General features: G+C 39.0%; 1 long non-coding RNA gene across 1 annotated transcript; it reads left to right on the top strand.

The window, feature by feature from the left end:
- The first annotated feature begins 5,062 nt into the window (after positions 1-5,062).
- LOC306820488 lies at positions 5,063-5,865 on the top strand. The gene is made up of 3 exons (XR_013778677.1): positions 5,063-5,173; positions 5,316-5,377; positions 5,488-5,865. It is a non-coding gene; the product is annotated as an uncharacterized lncRNA (long non-coding RNA).
- The last annotated feature ends 344 nt before the right edge of the window (positions 5,866-6,209 follow it).

The following is a 6,209-nucleotide window of genomic DNA, read 5'->3' as shown; positions in this document are numbered from 1 at the left end:
GAACCAATAAAAACAGACAGTGTCTCCTGCTGGCCAGAGGGTGGCAGTGTGTGGACTGACTTACTAACGTCTGCTGAAGTGGCTGATGAGCAACCATAAATCAAAACCCATTAACTTAGTGGATAAGGGCTTCTGAATAGCTGTGCACTGCAGTGACCTCTATGTGTGGAAGAGTAATGTGCATGAGTGCATGAACGCTGGTTAAATCAAGAGGTCGTGTTGTGGATAGAAAACGACAAACGATGAGATGAGAAGAGATTTTTTAAATAGATAATGTGGCATCACTCTGTTAATGATTTATATATAATATATATTTTTAACATTACTGACAAACTTCAAAGGAACTTCATGTTGACATTATGCCGACCGTTCTGCTGGTGGCTTGTTGGTGGTTTGTGTTGTTGTACCTTCTCCTGTGTCAGAGCGGCAACCACACGTAGTTTCCATCATACGTATACTCACACACACACACACGCACACACACACACACACACACACACACACACACACACAAACTCACACTCACACACACTCACACACACACTCACAGACTTTTGTCAAATGAGTTTGACCTTGAACCTTTGAGTATCAGAGTGATCCATGTTTCTGTCTGGACTCTGAGCCTCACGTCTTCTTTGGGTTTTGTAAATACTTTATATTCAACACCCAAAGGGGGTTCAATTAATGCAACAATCTGAAAACAGGAACAGGTCCCTTCATGTTTCCTGGTCCCTGATTGGTTGCTGGGATCTAATATTTGCAACTAGCTTAGCTTCTGCATGATGTCCAGTCTTCCTATGAAGCATTGAAAAAGCATCATTTTTTCTTTCTCACCATTCTGAAATTTTCTGTCTCTGATCTGTTTGGTTGTCTGTAATTTAACAGTTTCTAGCACTTAAAATGTAACAGCTTGAGTTTCACATTTCTGCACTGAAATGGATCCATAACGTTTCATACAAAAGCTGTTTTCAGGCAATTTCTTTTATTTTTATTACAATTCTGAGAACGATCAGAAATGTTTTACAGGAAACCCAAAGTGACAAACAGACCCTCGTGCAACACTCGTGTAAACACTCTGCTGCAGAAAACATTGAAGTGTCTTAATTCAAGCTAAAACCTCAGTTGGACATTCATCAGCTCTGCAGACACCACAGCTACATTTAGACGCACAATAAGACACTAGTCACTGGTTGTGTGTCTCTGCATGTCCTGTGGAAGGAAGCCACGACCACACAGGCGTTGTTCTCACTCTGCTTCACTTTTCTTTTATTCAGGTGTAAAAGTCAACAGCACACAGTTATCAGTAATGTATCATGCTAATGTAAAAGACTCACATCTTCAGCTCGTGTGGACAGCTCATGACCCTTCAAATCCAGCTCACAGTTACGCTACTAAACAACCATGTAGCAACAAATTCATCTACTCTGTAAAAAACCTCAACATGGAGGTGAATTCTTCTTCTGTTTAACAAAGAAGAGTGCACATGTGAATTCTAGGACTGAATTGTGCTCTCTTTCATACGCCAGTCAATCCCATATTAAATATGGAGAACGATCTCAGATCAAAGCACACTGAAGGCCTCTGAATACTTGTTTGAGGTTTGAATGTTGGGTCAATTGTTTGCATATTTGGATCTTTTTTTTACTTTTTATGTATCAAATGGAGTCACCGAGATCTGCAAGAACATTTTACAGACTTTCCTCTGACAATAACGTTCTCTCTGTCAATCAATATTTCTGAATCTATGTCATAAGGGTGACCACGTCCCACCTTTGTAAGATTAAATGAGGTCAGCTCTGGGTGCTCTTAGGATGCAGAGTGTAGCACATGTTCAGTGAGGTTTCATCTGCATTCTCATGTCTACATTTAAAACATCGTCCTGGAAAGAGAGCCGAGCAGGTTCCTGTCTAGACCAACATTCAACACCAGGCAGGGTGGCACTCTCCAACCGTCCATGGTGTCTTGTGGTCCGTGCTGGACGGAGCCCAGCGTTCATAACGTGAGCACAAGCTTAAAAACAGTGCTGCAGAGTTTTGTTGCAAAACATTTACACTCATGAGCATGTGATCTTGGTTTTAAACTGACCTATGGTTTCATTGTGTTTTGTGATCCAGGTGTGTTCAGCACACAAGGTAAAGGCTGATTTCTTAACATTAGTGTTTATTAGTGAAGCCCTCAACATTAGTCAGTCACTCAGTCTAGTCAGATACTGATTATCAGCCCAGATAAATGGAGAAGTGATGTTTAAATTAAATGTGTCACAGAAGAAGATGTTTCATGATCATATGTGTTACAACAACAACACAGACTGTGAAAAAAACCTGCTGTCTAATCATTTACAGATTAGGATTATAAAACAACGTGATAAACCTGAACATCATTTGAACCCAAGAAACACAAGAACCCAACATGTAATCATTTAAATGAATGAAAGTCATTAAAGTTCACTGAGGACGTCAGGGAAAGACACGATGAGAGAATAAGACATCAAAGTCCAAAATGTCTGATTGTGTGACATCTACCAAAAAAAAAAATCAAAAAAAGTGTTCAACCTCACTGACCAATCACAGCGTCTGCTTCCTTTCATGGAAACATGTAGATGAGGTGTCAGTGAGAGCTGTGTCTCTGTCTTTACATCTCAGAGCTCGTCACTCATGGAGGGCCGTCACCTTGTTCTGCTCCTGCTCTCAGGTAATTCTTTTGATTCATAGTTTGGAGGATTTCATCAGGATGTTTTTACATCAAAAGAAGAAGAATACTTTCGTTCTCGTGGCCTTGTTAGTTTGTCTTCCTGTACAGCTGTGCTCATTTTAAACTGATGTTATGATCTTGTTTTTATTCCAGCAGTGGTTTCATTGAGTCTTGACTGTGTTTGTGGATCAGTGTTGGAGGTGAAGTTCAGATCAGGAGACAACATCACTCTCTACTGCGACTGCAAACCATCAACTGGAGTTTACATAGTGTGGTACAGGAACTGTTCTCATGACAATCAGCCTTCACTTGTTCTTAAAACAAAGAAGATATGGGAACAAAATCTTCATCCCAACTTCCATTTCCACTTCTTAAAGAACCAGTCCTCTGACTCGTACGACCTGCTGATCCTGAACATCACTGAGTCAGATGAAGGTCTTTACTACTGTGGAACTGAAGAACAAAAAGTGGAGTTTAAGGAACACATAACTACTAGATATATTTACAGCTACAGCAACATCACAACAAGGCTCATATTCAGTGAGTATGCTCTGTCTTTGTTTGGCTGTGATTTCATTGTATTCAATTATTTCACATCATTTAACATTTAACATTTCACAAATATTTTTTTACAAATATCCAAAAAAAGGATCCAACTAGAAACACGTTTATTTTTTGTATACTGTTAGAAAATACAAATAAACCAACCAACGACGAGCAGAATCAAACATCAAGGACCTCGTATATTCTGAGTGTTTGAGACGGTCTCGATGGCCCATCCAATTCTCTTTATTTGTATGGTTGTCTGATGAATGTCTACGTCTATCCACGGGCAACATCGAAAGACAACAAGGGAATGTTCTCAGCAAACTCAAATGTTGATATCAGACCATAAAATCATCTGCTGAGATCATCAGGTTTGACCTCACATAAATATGTTTACACACATAAATTCAGAAAGACTGAATGAATTCCCCCCTCAAAAAAAACAAAACATTTTTCGAACATTGACTTCGTCATGATGTCTCTTTTTTTTTTTTCAAAAAGTTGTTAACACAAAGTGGAGGATAAGAAACAAGTTTTCGAGACATTTACAGCTACAGTAACATCACAACAAGGCTCATACTTCAGTAAGTATGCTCTGTCTTTGTGTGACTGTGATTTCAGTGGATTAAATTATTTGAATTTAAACAACATGAACCAGAGTTTTATACAAAATACCAACAAAAAACGTTTGTATTGTAGTGAGTCGTGAGCTTTTGGGGATAAAGAGTGTAAGGATCACACAAAGTAGTTGTTGCAATAATGAGCTCAAACTACACGTCATTTAAAATAAAATAAATGTCCTTTAAAAAACAATTTCTGGAACAATCTGCAGAGTAGAAAATGTACGTCCACCGGCAACACTACAAAAAAGGGAGACTCTTAGCAGACTGACACGCCGATGTCAGACCATAATATCATCCACTAAAATCATCAGGCAGCACACTTGGACTCGTTTTTAAAAGGTGCACTTTGGAGTTTAGGTGGAGAAATAGGAAAGTTGGAGAAATGTTCAGATTCTGCGGTACATGTTCATAACTGTCCTTCGAGGAAAATGTGCTCCATGTAAAACTGTCTGAAGATAAAATGCTGCGTGAGAAGTTTTGGTGGGGGGTCCGTAACCGTGTTCAGGGACAAATGTGTTCATTTCAGGAACCTTTGTGTATTTAGTTAGGATAGAATTGGTTCACTTCTTCAACTTTCAAATGTCACCACCAAATCTAGATAGTGCACATTTCACTAATTATTAATTTACAAAGACAGAGATGTTCAGGAGTGATCAGTAAAATGTGACGGAGTAAAGCAGATAGATGATCACCAACGACCAAAGTGACTAGTTATTTAAAACTGAGTCATAGCAAATATTTAATTACAAAGTGGACGTTCTACACAATGAGTGATCTACCTTCATTTATGTTACTGTAAATATTCAGATTGTAATTATTTTAACTTCAAAGTTTGATCATTCTGGCTTTTAGAAGTTTTTTTGCGTGTAGCAGATTATTTCAACACTTTGCTATCTCGACTTTTCTTTTCATTTTAAATCTGAGTAGTTTTCACATTTTGAGTGAAATCAAATGTTTCCGTGCTGCGGCTCATGTTCCTGCTGCTATATGACACGTGCAGTAGGTCTGATCAAGCTCGTAGCTTTCTCCGTCACTTTTCTGAGTGTTACTACCAGCTCCACTGTTTAGTGGTTCTGCAGCCACTGATGGGACTCTAAAGCCCCCTGCAGGAACAGATGGATCAACTGAGATCAACTGAAAACCAACATTTTAAACATCTAATACACATTCTACATTTGACCTAGACTCTACTGAATCCAGTCCACACTGTGTTGAGCCTGGTGTATCTTGGATGATGGTGTTCAGTCCAGCCATCACGGTCCTCTCCACCTTCCTGTGCCTGACTCTTGTTTATCTCTGCAGTCAGAATGCAGGTAAATACACTACAATCACCTTTTATCTGTTAAGTACAGACATTTTCATTCAACTTAAATACAAATGAATCACATTTATTATGGATTATTGAAAGAAACAAGTCTCTGTCTAACAAGAAACCTATTATTTCTGATTGTACAGATAAAAAAGCTGAAATGACTGAGAGAAGAGCTGACATGGGAGAGGAAACCTCAGTGAATCAGGTAAGGACTTTCTTTAGTGTTTTCACGGTCTCAGACCCATTCGACATCTCTGCAGCAGTAGAGACTCTGTACTAATGACACTCATGTTACTGTGTCTGATTACCTTTCAGGATGAAGACGCATGTCTCACAAGAGTTGTGTTCTTGGTTGCTGATGGACAGAAGAAATAGACCAGCTTTGTGTGAGCGGATGTCACACAAGCTCCACCTCAAACTTCTCACAAAGTCATCAGCATCCGAGTTTTAAGACCTGTTATTTTTGTACACAGTCATGATGAGCTTTGTGGGTGGAGACAAAATGTTGGCATATTTTATTTGTAATGTGTCTTTCTCTGTTACCTGATTAGGGACAAAAGATGGAAACGTGCACTTCTGCAATAATCTGGCATCTTTTACAGCTGTAAACGTTATCGTTTGTTTTCTGATTTCTTGCCTTCACTTGATGAGATCGTGTATAGAGTAGTAAACAGGGAAGAGAGAGGGGGAATGACATGTCGTAAAGGAACCACAAGACGGACCCGGACCCGGACCCGGACCCGTCCATCCAAAAGGACCAGAGTGTGAGGCATCGAGACGTATCAGGTTCTGCATCTAAATGAAAGTTGTGTTGATGATGTTCATTTAACTCTGATCTACAGATACAGTTCGAAAAAGCTGGTACATGTGTTGAAAAAGAAATATATCATTGAAACCCCATATTTGAATGAAAATGGCACAAAGCACATCAATTGTTGAAACTGGGATATTTCATTGTTTTTGGAAAAGTAAAATCCCAATTTGATGCAAATAACATGTTTCAATAAAGCTGGGAAGGAAAGGCTAGAAAAAAAACA

The sequence above is a fragment of the Symphodus melops genome (assembly GCF_947650265.1).
Source record: "Symphodus melops genome assembly, chromosome: 2".
Lineage (NCBI taxonomy): Eukaryota > Metazoa > Chordata > Actinopteri > Labriformes > Labridae > Symphodus > Symphodus melops.
The sequence above is the reverse complement of the archived record's forward strand: the minus strand, read 5'-3'. Positions and strand labels throughout refer to the sequence as shown.